This window comes from Microcaecilia unicolor, chromosome 3, assembly GCF_901765095.1.
Source record: "Microcaecilia unicolor chromosome 3, aMicUni1.1, whole genome shotgun sequence".
NCBI classification, from domain to species: domain Eukaryota; kingdom Metazoa; phylum Chordata; class Amphibia; order Gymnophiona; family Siphonopidae; genus Microcaecilia; species Microcaecilia unicolor.
Window position 1 is genome coordinate 49,262,493 of NC_044033.1, and position 13,212 is coordinate 49,275,704.

Sequence of the window (13,212 nt, forward strand, 5' to 3'; positions counted from 1 at the left end):
AAAATGGCAAGCTGTAGGCGGATGCCTAGGGCTTTCCCCATGCATGAGGCCATGAAGGAAATGAGGCGCAGTGGGACATGACCGCTGCTCCCTTGCGGGTAGCAGAGGCTATGGCCAGACTTTATCCTTTGATTCCAGCGGAGCTGGAGAGGCTCCAGTTGCTGGCTGTTGATGCTCTGGTGACGGGTGGCTTTAAAGGATGTCCAAGATCGGAAGTTGGAAGCGTCGCTCAAGCTGTTTTTTGAGGTGGCTGCTCTCTCTCTCTGCAGGCAGCTGTCTGTAGTTCTTATGCCGCTCAGGCCTGTCTCAGCTAGGTCTAGCAGTTTGCAGATGCCTTACTGGGCATTGAGTCTTCCCCAGAAGCTCTTCTGCCAGATGTGGAAACTAGTTTGGCATATCTGGCAAACTCTCTCTATGATGTTCTTCGAACATCGGCGAAGCAGATGTCCCTAGCAGTTATGGCCAGACGTTTCTTATGGCTCCGTCACTGGGCAGCGGACTTGGCATCCAAACAGCACCTTGTGAAGCTACCTTTTAAAGACAAGCTGTTGTTCAGGGAGGACCTTGAGAAGTTAGTAAAGGATCTGGGCCAAAAGCTTCCTCACGCTCAAGTTCTTCTCGTGCTCGGTTCTGGGACACACGCCGGTATTGTCCGGGGTGACAGTCTGGGTCTCAGCAGTCTAGATTTCAGGCCAGGCAGTCCTTTCGGACCGATAAGAGGATCTTGGCTTCCTCTAGCTGTACCTCTACCAATGCCCGTCCCTCTCAATGACGGGACACTGGGCCACCCCCCGACACCAATTGGGGGGCGGCTATCCCTGTTTCTAGAGGAGTGATCCTACTTCACCATGGATGTCTCGCCTAAGAGTCTCGTGAGCCCTTGGGTCCTGCTGGAGGGTTGGAGAGATGATAGCCCTGGCCCTCCATGGGACAGCCGAATCACCCCAAGTCTTCACCTGCGGCGACCGCCGTTCCCCGGGAGTTGAGCCCCCAGGCTGAGGGCCGTAGGTGGTGCAGGGGCTCGGAGAGCTAGGTAGGCAATACAGGAATGGGTCTAGGAACCAGCAGGCGGCCAGCAAGCAGTAGTCAGGTTCGAGGCAAACGTCTCTTGGGCTGGCGGCAAGCGAAGCAGTAGTCAGGTTCAAGGCAAAGTCTCTTGAGCTGGCGGCAAGTGAAGCAGTAGTCGGGTACAAAGCAAAGTCTCGGGCTGGCGGCAAGCAAAGCAGTAGTCAGGTTCAAGGCAAAGTCGAATCAGGACAAGCAGAAGGTAGCGACAAGAGGTCACCAGGACGCGCAGGCAAGTCTACAAGAGTAGAAGCCAAAGCAAGGTTAAAGGGAAGAGCTGCTCCTTAAATACCCCTCCCATCGGGAGCGTTGCGAGTCAGCTGGCAGAGAAACACCTTCAGCAGGCTGGAAGGAGCCCGATTGGCCAGCCAACAGTCAAGGGCGGACCTTCCCGGCCATCACACAATCCAGGCGCAGAAGGTGTGGCCAGAGTTCCCCGGCTCCGCACCCGGAAGAGAAGACCTCCATTCGGGACGCTGGTCGCCAAAATGGCCGACGCTCCCGCAGCCACCGCTACCCGAGATGGACCCCACATCTAGGCGTCCCGACAGCCCTGGCCCCCAAAGGAAGGAGCGTGGCGTCTGATGCCGGCCGAGGCCGCATGACCGACATTCCCACTCCCTAGCGGGGAAGCGAGGAGCTGACCGGAGGTGCAGGTGAGGGACGCAACAACGGATTAGTGGGTTCTTGACGTTATTCAAGAAGGCTACAAGTTAGAATTCAAGTCTCCCATCGCAGATTTTTTCTTGGAATCCCCGTGTGGCAACTCCACCAAAAGGGTGGCTATTCAATCCACGCTGCAAAATGTGCGGGAGCTGGGGGCTGTGGTACTGGTGCCCCCAGAAGAACAGTGTTTAGCCCATTACTCCATTTATTTTTTGGAGCCCAAGCAGAAGGAGGATGCCTACCAGCCGGTTCTGAACCTCAAGCGGGTCAACCAATTCTTGCAGGTGCGTCTAAAGGAAAGAAAATTATCAGGTAGGACATAATTTCTCCATTGGCCTATAGTTGCTACAAAGGTTAGCAGATTTCCCTTCTTTGTGCAATATATCCAGCTGCAAACTATGCCAAAACATTTCGCAGGACCCCACGATCATTCACAAAGGAAAAATATTCAACATTAAGGAATCTTTCATATGCTCATCCTCCAATGTGGTATATATCATTCAGTGTAAAAAATGCAACGAAGGCTGCTACGTTGGAGAAACCAGTCAGATGCTAAAGAAGATTTAATGTACATAGACACTATATGAAAAATGCCAGTACTAATAAAGATATCACGCCTGTGGGGCAGCACTTTACAAAACCAAAACACTGTACCAGTGACTTCATGGTAAGAATCTTAAAAGGGAACTTTAAAACAATACAGGAACATAAGACCTTTGAAGTCAGAATGATTAAATATTTTGACACCCACCAGACAGGACTTAACAAAGATCTGGTTTTTCTAGCACATTATAATACACAAAACAGCGAAGATGACTTTAAAAAATGAGGAAAACAAAAATGGTGAAAAATGAAGATGATACTCCGATGGTGAAGATTAAAAATATTTATTAATCATAACAGATATATAAAATAGGGGAGAACAGGACTCAACACAGCTGTGTTTCGGCCGGCAAGGCCTGCGTCAGGAGTCTTCTCACAACATCGGTTATCTTTCCCTATTTTTACATCAGATGTATTAAATCTCTCCAGAGAACTAGTTGTGTTAAAAAATGCGTAAAGCATTATAGACCAGAGAGGCTACAATAAGCGTCTCGCATCTGTGATCTACCAACATTTGATTATTTCCGATCTGATGAAGAAGGGCAACCTTCGAAAGCTAATCAAGAAATGTATTAACTTATCTACTATAATAAAACGCACCCTGAACGTTCTGAGGACAAAGGTTTCTGAACTCACAGCACAAGGGTTCGTATCTTCATGGTGGTGAAGCCATCCCACTATGACTTGGAGCCCCGCCCTCACGTCAAACGTCATGACGTGAGTTCAGAACCTTAGCAAAAAGAACCTTCAGGGAGCGTTTAAAAATAAAAAAAAGTCAAGGAAAAACAAACAAGAAGGGGGAGCAGTAGGGAAACACGCGGAGCGTGTTTCCCTACTCCTCCCCCAGGATGTGCAACACCCACCCCCCGCACCGCACGCCCCCACAAAGCCACACACGACAAACCGCAAAAAAAGGAAAAAAAACCCAACCAACACATGCTGCAGGTGCAACAAACACACCCGCGCCCCCCCCCAAGGCCACCCACGAAAATCCTGCAAAAAAAAAACCACGCAACACAATCCACATGAAGGAACCCCCACCTCTACCCACCCACCGACGTGTAGCTTTGCCGCCGGGGAACCCGAAACCCCACAAGAACACGTCCGGCGTGATCTGCAGGCAGGGCTTATGTGCGTCTGACGTCATGCACGACGTAAGACGCACATAACCCCGCCCTGCACAGCCTAGATGCAGAACATCGAGCGGGACTCAGCAGAGCCCACGACAAAGGACTTCTGCTGGCGGGATTTTGGGTATCCCACCAGCAAAACTAAGACACGGTAGGCTGGAATGGCGGCGGGAGGGGGGAGCAACGTGCAGCAGCGGCGGGTGCATCACGCGGAGGAAGCGGAGACGGAACACAACAAACAACCCCAGAAAGCAGCCTCCGCTTCCTTCGAAATTCAACACAATACAATCCCCCACCCAAAATGAAAGAAAAAACACACACACACACTCTCACAACAGGCACTGCTCCATGAAACCCCAGCCCCCACCCCCCACACACAATCAATCACTCATCTGGCAGCGGTCCCAGAACCCACCACCCAAAAAAAAACCACTTACTCTCAATTGGCCACAACTCCTCAACGCCCCCCCCCCCCAACAGACACACACACACTCACTCACTCTCTAATCTGGCAGCGCTTCCTGAAACCCCTGCCCCCCCCACACACACTCATACTCTCATTTTGCAACAGTTCCTGAACCCCCCCGCCCCTCAAACACACACACACACACACTGACTCTCTCATCTGGCAGCGCTTCCTGAACCCCACCACACACACACTCTCTCATGTGGAAACGCACAATAAACACACCCTCACACACACACTCATCAACTGCCAGCGCTTCCATAACCAACCCCCAAACCCCTCTTCTTCCCTGCTGAAACCCCAAACACACACACCCCGACACCCCTACAACACACACACACACACTCTCTCTCTAACTTCGGCAGCGCTTCCTGAACCCCCCTCCCCCCCAAACCACTCTCTCACATCTGGCAGCGCATCCTAAAACCCCGTACACACACACACTCACTCTGTCACTCATCTGGCAGCGCTTCCTGAAACCCCTGCCCCACCCACACACACACTCACTTAATAATCTGGCAGCCGTCCCTAACCCCCCCCCCCCCCCCACACACACACACTCACTATCATTTGGCCCTGCTACCTCAAACCTCCCCCCCCAAAACACACACACTCACTCTCTCTTCTGAAAGTGCTTCATGAACCCACGCCACAAACACACACACACTCATCTGACAGTCACACAATCACTCACACACTCGCTTGGTTTCATACACTCAGTCTCACAGAGCATCTCAGTATCACACACACTCTCTGTCACACACACACTGAATCTGTGTGAAACACACTCACAATCACACTGTCTCACAGACGCACTTGCACACACTCTCATTCTCACACATACACTCACACCCACACTCTCTCTCTCTCTTACACACACACACACACACTCGCACTTTCACTTTCACTCTCTCTCACACACACTCACTCTCACATACACTCTCCCAAACAAACACACTCCGAGGACAACCTTGCTAGCGCCCGTTTCATATGTGTCAGAAACGGGCCTTTTTTACTAGTGTCCAATAAAAAAGGTATCTTATTTTCATTTCCATGTTTTATGTTGTTTTATTTCTATTGATTACCTTTAAAAGTGGACTAACACGGCTACCACACCTCTCTACTCAAAGGGTAAAGGAGAAAGAAGAGGGGGAGGCAAAAAATATCAGGATCATCCTTGCTGCTGGTTAATGTGGCTAAAATGACAGAACAAACTATCAGTGCACACACACACTCTCACTCTTTCTCTCCCTCTCTTTCAAGAAAAACTATACAAAGCTTATTTTCTGCATAACTCTGTCAAAACAACCAATTTCAATAAACTTAGGGATAAATAATCCTGGATAAATTTGCAATAAGCCTATACTCACGCTGGCTACCACACCTAAATGACAAAACTCCACTGCCTGGTTCTTTAACTGTCACAATGTTTTCTTCACTGTGAACTGATTAGGTCCTACTACTTCCTGACTGGCAATCAGTTGAGCCTATTTCTCACAATTTCTTCAAAACATATTCTACGCTTACCCTCTTCCACATTTTTTTCTGGAAACTGTTGCACCGGTCTGAGAACCATAACCATTCTCCAGATTCAAATTTTGAATAAAGATCAGATCCTCCTGACTGAAAACCATGTAACTGTTTATGTTTAAAGCAAAATAGTATCTGCGTGTATCATGAGGATAATCGCTAGGTGGTAGTGACATCATTTAGGTGTGGTGGCTGACATGAGTGTAGGTTTATTGCAAATTTATTCAGGATGATATATCCCAAATTTTATTGTAATTGGTCAAGTATATATAGAGGCATATTTTCAAAGCATTTAGCCTTCCAAAGTTCCATAGAAACCTATGGAACTTTGGAAGGCTAAGTACTTTGAAAATATGCCTCATAGTCTTTGTAAAAATAACAAGTTAGCAATTGGAAAAAATTACCCAACTGTAAATTCTAAAAATATAATATTTTCTTTTAAACAGCTCCGGAAGTTTTTCAAATATCATTTGTATTTCCAAATGGAGATAAGTATGGTAAGAAGCTTTGTGAAATTCATTTTTCATAAGTTTATTTTCTAAAGTAATATATCATCACCCACTGTAAATTAATTTCCATTTTTGATAAAGCAGCAACACATATTCACATACAGTACCTCTGGCTTATATTGAACAAGCATTTTTTAATCGTGAAAGCAGAGATCTGTGTGTGGCACTTGAGGAGAGGCTTCACCATCTTTTATTTACTCCCCTGCTATACTCCCGCACAGCAATGTCGACGCAGCCCATTTAAAGTGAATAGGCTGTGTGTCAGCATTATTTATTTGTTTATTAGGATTTATTTACCGCCTTTTTGAAGGAATTCACTCAAGGTGGTGTACAGTAAGAATAGATCAAACATGAGCAATAGACAATTACAGCAGTAAAAATATTCAAAAACAACACAATATGTAATGGAACATTATCAGGCTTATTTTCGAAAGAGAAGGGCGCCCATCTTTCGACACAAAACGGAAGATGGGCGTCCTTCTCAAAGGGTCGCCCAAATCGGAATAACTGAAAGCTGATTTTGGGCGTCCTCAACTGCTTTCCATCGCGGGGACGACAAAAGTTCACGGGGGCGTGTCGGAAGCATAACGAAGGTGAGACTGGGGCATGCTTGACACATGGGCATCTTCGGCCAATAATGGAAAAAAGAAGGATGTCCCTGACGAACACTTGGACGACTTTACTTGGACCTTTTTTTTTTTATACAACCAAGCCACAAAAATGTGCCTAAATGACCAGATGACCACCGGAGGGAATCGGGGATGACCTTCCCTTACTCCCCCAGTGGTCACTAACCCCCTCCCACCCTAAAAAAATAACATTTAAAATACAAATCCCAGGGGGGTCACGTGATGCAGTAAGCGGCAGAGGACGTGTTTCACTCTAGCTGCTCAAAGCCTCGCTCGAAAATCAACTTCCTCGGCGACCTCCACCCTTGAGAACACCTAAAACTGCACAAAAGCATTTTCTTATCATACGGACAAGTATATTACGAGATCTTTGATGGCTCAAACGGCGAAAAGTGGAAAGAAAAAGGAGGATAAAGTAAGAGCTAGCGAATCCAATATGGCGCCGGTTTCGCCGACGCCTTCTCCCCCCTGCCAGAATGCAGAAGCGCTCATTCCGGAACTCACAGAGGCGGTTGTGCGGGCATTAGCTCCACAATTTGACCAACTATCAACACAAATAGCGGGCATAGCGGCGGTGACCTCAGAGCTTTCGCGACGCACGGGGGAGCTGGAGGCCCGAGTGGCTGAGGTGGAGGAGGGGCACCAGGAACATTCTGGTGAGCTGGAACGCCTGACCCGCATGGTGCACGAATACTCAGAAAGAATAGAGGATTTGGAGAACCGATCCAGGCGAGACAACCTTCGCTTTGTGGGCTTCGCAGAATCCTTGTCAGATGCCAATCTAAAACCTACGCTTGAAACTTGGCTACAGGCGACCTTTCCTGAAGCGGGAGAAGGGAGACCGATCCGACTGGAGCGAGTCCATCGAGTGGGGCCTAGACCAGTGAGAGAGCAACGCCCTAGGGTAGTCATAGCAAAATTTCATGACTACTCACAGAAGGCTGCCGTTTTACGAACATACAAAGGGAGCAGAGATACCACTAAATATGATGGCGCTTTAATTCGCGTTTTCCAGGATTACTCGGTGGCCCTGGCAGCGCAGCGACGGGCATTCTCGACAGTTTGCACAGGCCTGGTGGACAAGAAGTACAGATTTATGTTGCAGTACCCAGCTACTTTAAAAATAATGGAAAATGGGGTTTGGAAAGTCTTCACTAAACCAGAGGTAGCTGCGGAATGGCTGAATAAACAAGTTACAGGGCCAGCGGACTGACCAAGACATCTTTTGCTGCGGGTCTGTATGGAGAGGTCAGAGGAACACGCAAGTATATGTGGGATTACACCATTCGAGAATGAAAAGTTATCTGTTGGAACTTTGTTGAGCAGTTGTAACACTGGTTTGAACAGACAAGTCTTTTTTGGAGAGAATTGGCACAATATGTAAGACTGGAAGCACTCAGATAATTGAGAGCCAAAACCAGGACTGGAACAATAAAAAGGTGTACATCAGAGACACCTAGCTCGCAGACACACCGAGCTAGACAAGAGATGTGTTACCTGGTTGGTTGAGTGCTTGGAGTGGGTGGAGGGAAGTTCGGAAATTTGTTAAAGTTAATTAGGTTTGACGGAGAGTGGGGCTTTACTGGCATCCATTGATCCCACACCAGGCGCGACTTATTTCAGGTTGCGTCTGGTGAAGGAGGCCTAGGTACGATTAAATGGGGAATAATGTAGGGAAGAGGGTTGGGCTAGGGGGGGGGGGGTTGGGAGAAGAAGGAGGGAAGGGACGAGCTGAGATAAGATCTGTATTATGGGAAGGGGAGGGAATAGGGGAAAGATACAAACTTAATTGCTCTTTATATTGGGTGATGGAGTTCAGTGGGAAGGAGCAGGTGCCATTTCCACAACGAGGCCCTGTGGGAGAGCAAACATTGGGTACACTCTGTTGCCGTGCCAGGGTAGGTAAGAATGTGAGGCTAGGGAGAGCTAATCAAAGGCCATTGTTGTTGCAGGCACAGGACTGCTGGGTGAAGGCTGGGCACCCGGGGGTCCTAAGAAAACAAGAATTACACCATTTATGTAACCGGGTTGATTTAGGTGATGGCTAAGCTACCAGCCCCCAGATTGATATCGTGGAATGTGTCTGGTATCTCTTCCCCCATAAAACGCACAAAACTCTTGACAGCGTTGCAGCGCCACCAGGCTGGAATAGCATGCCTTCAAGAAACCAAATTAACAGACGCAGAGCATCAAAAGCTTAAACAGCGCTGGGTGGGAGAGTGTCACTTTGCGTCCTCCGGTGGTAAAAGAGGAGGAGTGGCAATCCTAATACATAAACATTTGCAATGCACATCAAAGCTAATTTGCAAAGATAAAGATGGCAGATACATACTCTTACAATTAAATATAATGGGGCAGGAAGTTTTTCTGCTTAATGTCTATGGCCCTAATGTATATGACCATTCTTTTTTCCAACACATGGTCCGGCTAGGAATCCAATACGGTCACGCCCCATGGATAGTTGCCGGGGATTTTAACCAAGTCATGGATGGGTCACAAGATCGCTCGGGGCCGCAGGTAAGCTCAGCGTATGGATCCGGAAAGGGATTGGGATATTTGACTACCGCCTTGGATCTCATAGACCCATGGAGGTTAACGCATCCTACATCTAAAGATTACACACACTTATCAAGAGCACATAGTTCATGGTCTAGAATAGACTACATACTGATATCCTCAACTCTGTTCCCCCAAATACCACGTGCAGAGATAGGAGTGATGGAGGTTTCAGATCATGCAATGATCTGGATTGAACTGGAGTTGGGAGTAACTAGGTTGCGCCATCAAGTATGGAGGTTTCCCAGATATCTGATAGACGATACGGATTTTCAAGATTACCTGAAACAAAGGTGGTCCCACTTCTTAGACACTAATGGGGGTCATATGAACGAAGCGAGGTTGTTCTGGGAGACTTCCAAAGCGGTGATTCGAGGGGATATAATTGCCTATATGTGTGCCCGTTCGAAGCGACTGGCTCAGGGAGTGAAACACTTAGAATCCGCATATCAAGCAACGAAGCGGGCACACATAGCGCACCCCTCACAAGAGACCACGGAGGTTATGCTAGCCTCCTTGGCAGCTCTGAATACAATGATCCATGAGAAAACAAAGAAACAATTCTTTCATAGGTCCTTCTCTTTCCATAAACATGGTAATAAGTCTGGGAAACTGTTGGCTCGCCTTAACAAAACCTGGGGAGGGAACAGGTTTATACCAACACTCCGAGACGTAGAAGGCAAACAGGTGAATAACCCGGAGGAGGTAGTGCGGTTACTGGAACAGTATTACACAAACCTATACGCAGCCCCAGAACCACTTTTGGGCCCACCCATAGAAGATTACTTGGCAGATTCCGGAATGCCACGCCTGAACCCTGAGATACTAGAGAAATTAAATATACCCATACAGGCCAAGGAGTTGCAAAAAGTAGTGAAATCACTAAAACGAGGATCGGCCCCGGGCCCGGATGGGTTTGGGGCTGAATATTACCAGTTGCTATTTCCACAAATGTGTGGCCTACTTCTGGATTTTTTTGATGAATCCATTGAATGTGGGGAATTTAGGCGAGAATCAAATGAAGCCTTGATAACCCTAATACCAAAAGAAGGCAAACCCCCAGAAAACCCAAGTTCATACAGGCCTATATCACTTATAAATGTGGATCTCAAGATTCTAGCGAAAGTCCTCTCTGAGCGTCTGTCCCCTTTGATGCCAAGTTTAGTGGGAGAGAGTCAGGTGGGGTTTGTACGGGGTAGGCACCCTTGCCACAATGTAAGGAAGGCATGTTTGGCTATCGCACAGAGTCTTACCCAGAATGAACCACTGTTGCTGGTTAGCCTTGACGCGGAAAAGGCTTTTGATAAGGTTCGATGGGATTATCTCTTTTCCGTTCTTAAATACATTGGCCTTCAAGGGTGGATACTCAATGCTATGGAAACTCTATACGCAAACCCAAAGGCTTCATTATTGGTCAATGGTTTGAGATCAAGCTCCTTTTCTATATCATGCGGCACGAGGCAGGGTTGCCCACTTTCACCAATCTTATTTTTGTTATACCTTGAACCCCTATTGTGCACTATTCAAAGGGATCCAGATATAAGGGGGGTTAGATTTCAACCACAAGAGCTTAAAACTTTAGCGTTTGCAGATGACATGCTGTTAACCTTGACAAGGCCTCAATCTTCTATATCCCACTTATTTGGCACTCTTGAAGAGTTTGGCTCATACTCGGGTCTTTCTCTGAATATGAGTAAATCCATGGCATTACCAGTTCAGATACAGACCCGCACTGCTTGGGAGGGTGAATTTCCGTTATCTTGGGCGGAGGGTAAACTGAAGTACCTAGGCATATGGCTAACAGCTGACGTGAACTCTTTATACAAACTGAACATAGAACCTCTTAAGCTGAAAACTAGACAGACGTTGCAGACGTGGTCAACTCTGCCCCTCTCCTTGATGGGGCGGATAGCCCTCTACAACATGATCCTAGTCCCAAAATGGGTTTATGTCTTGCAGGTGTTACCCTTGTTTTTGAAACATAAGGAAGACCTGATGTTGACAAGGGTGGTCACCAAATATATATGGAACGGGAAAAAACCAAGATTACCAATCTCTAAATTATATCTCCCCAGAGTTAAAGGGGGGTTGGGACTTTTAAACTTAAAGCTCTTCTCTGTGGCCAGTAACATGCGACACCTTTCAGATTGGTTTCGTAACACGAGTTACTTCTCGTGTACTAGCATGGAGACCAAAGTGTTTTTCCCCCGTCATTTCAGTTCTTGGTTACATGCTGCTCCAGGGACAGTAAATACACCCAGAAATTTCACATCAGTGGTGTCTCCGTTGAGACAGACTTGGCGTTGGCTGGGCCGCAAGTTTGGCTTTCTGGCGACTTGTACACCGCTACTACCGATACGAGGCAACAGTCAATTCCCCCCGGGAAACACAACCAGACTCTTCTCAGACTGGGAAACACGTGGTATAAGATACATTTACCAATTATACTCAGACGAAGGTATTTTAAAATCCATGGAGGAATTAGATAGAGAATATGGTCCCCTTAGTAGAGACTTCTTTGCCTCCTTTCAATTACGACACTATTTACGGTCACTTCCTCCCGCATATTTGAGTCCCCAAATATGGAGCCGACTGATGTCTCTTTTGGCTTTGGATGCTCAGGGGTCTGTCCCATTAAAATATTACCATTCGGAAATACGGGAACAACTAGGTGAGAACGATTATGAACACCTGGCTGCACAATGGAATAAAGAACTGACAGTGAACATTCAAGCTGAATATTTGAGGGCATGCTTTCTAGACATCTCCAGAATTTCGGAGAGTGTGGCGCTGCAGGAGACGGCATATAAATTCCTGTCTCGAATGTTTTTTTCCCCACATAGAGCATGGAGGGCTCACATGAGTCAGGATGACAGATGCCTGAAGTGTGGCCACTCCCCAGCAAGGATTGGACACATGTTCTGGACTTGCCCCAGAATAACCCGATTTTGGACACAGGTGGTTGAGCATGTGTCAGAAATGTGGAAGATCACTTGGCGGAAGAAGCCACAACTGCTATTCCATAAATTTCATTTGGCCCAAAAACCACCTAAGGGGTTGCGCCCATTCCTAAAAAAAACGGTTTTACTGGGTAAGAAGGTCATCTTACACCTATGGATTACACCAGACTCGCCGAGTTTGTCTCAATGGCGAGCGAGAATGATCTTTTTATGCTCTTTAGAACGTAGAGCAGTGGGTGATCTGGCCTCACCTAGAGGGGAGTTATTTTGCCTGACATGGGCCCCCTTTTGGGACTCCTTAACGGAGGTAGCTAGAAGTAGAATTTTGAATTCTTAAACGGCTGAATGGATAGTTTTGCCCTGGTGCGGCGACGAGGAAAGGGGAGTTGATAGGGTCTCGTGATAAGCTGTAGAAGATAAACCAAAAGCCAAGGAAGTATTGGCCTAAGTATCCTAGAGACCCAGGTGACTAGGAGTAGCAATATGAGATGATCAATGAAGGGGAACCGAAGTAGCTTGACTGGAAGACATGAACAGGTTTTCTGGCTGAGAAATGAGCTGAATGTTGTATAATTGCATAAGCTGCAGGGCTGATTAGTAACAATCTGACTTCACATCCATAATGAAACTTGGGGTAGGGAGGGGGGGGGAGGGGGGTTGGTTGGGCGGGAGGGGGAACCTCAGCATAAAAGAAAACTGTTAAAACTTGTTAGAGGCTACTGACTGTATAGCAAAGTCCTTCAGTTGTATTTTTGGAAATAGCCCTGTAAATTGTATTGTTCTTTCTTTAATAAACAAATTCAAACATAAAATACAAATCCCAATACACCGTCACAACAACAGCTGAATACTTCCCCAATTGGAAATCGCCTCAGTTAGAATCAATCACCCAACCTTACAAGAGCACCTAAACCTCATCCTGTTCTATAGACCACCAGGCAACTGGCAAGACTGCCAAACTCAGTTTATGGACTTCGTATCGAATACATGTGTCTCTGTCCAAAACCTTCTCATCGTAGGAGATATCAACCTCCACCTGGAGGATAACAACCTAACAAACGTAGCTGAATGCAAAGACTTCCTTCATGTCTGGGAGCT

At 47.1% G+C, this 13,212-nt stretch overlaps 1 protein-coding gene across 2 annotated transcripts in view; it reads left to right on the top strand.

Moving 5' to 3' along the window:
* The window catches only part of MORN2 (MORN repeat containing 2), a 51,750-nt gene that overhangs the window by 10,989 nt on the left and 27,549 nt on the right, over nucleotides 1-13,212 (top strand). The window contains exon 2 of one of the 2 annotated variants that reach the window (XM_030194629.1): nucleotides 5,907-5,957. The exons of the other annotated variant lie outside the window; for it this stretch is intronic. The gene's annotated coding sequence lies outside the window, so the exon portion shown is untranslated. The remainder of the gene's footprint in view (nucleotides 1-5,906; nucleotides 5,958-13,212) is intronic. 2 annotated transcript variants of the gene reach the window in all.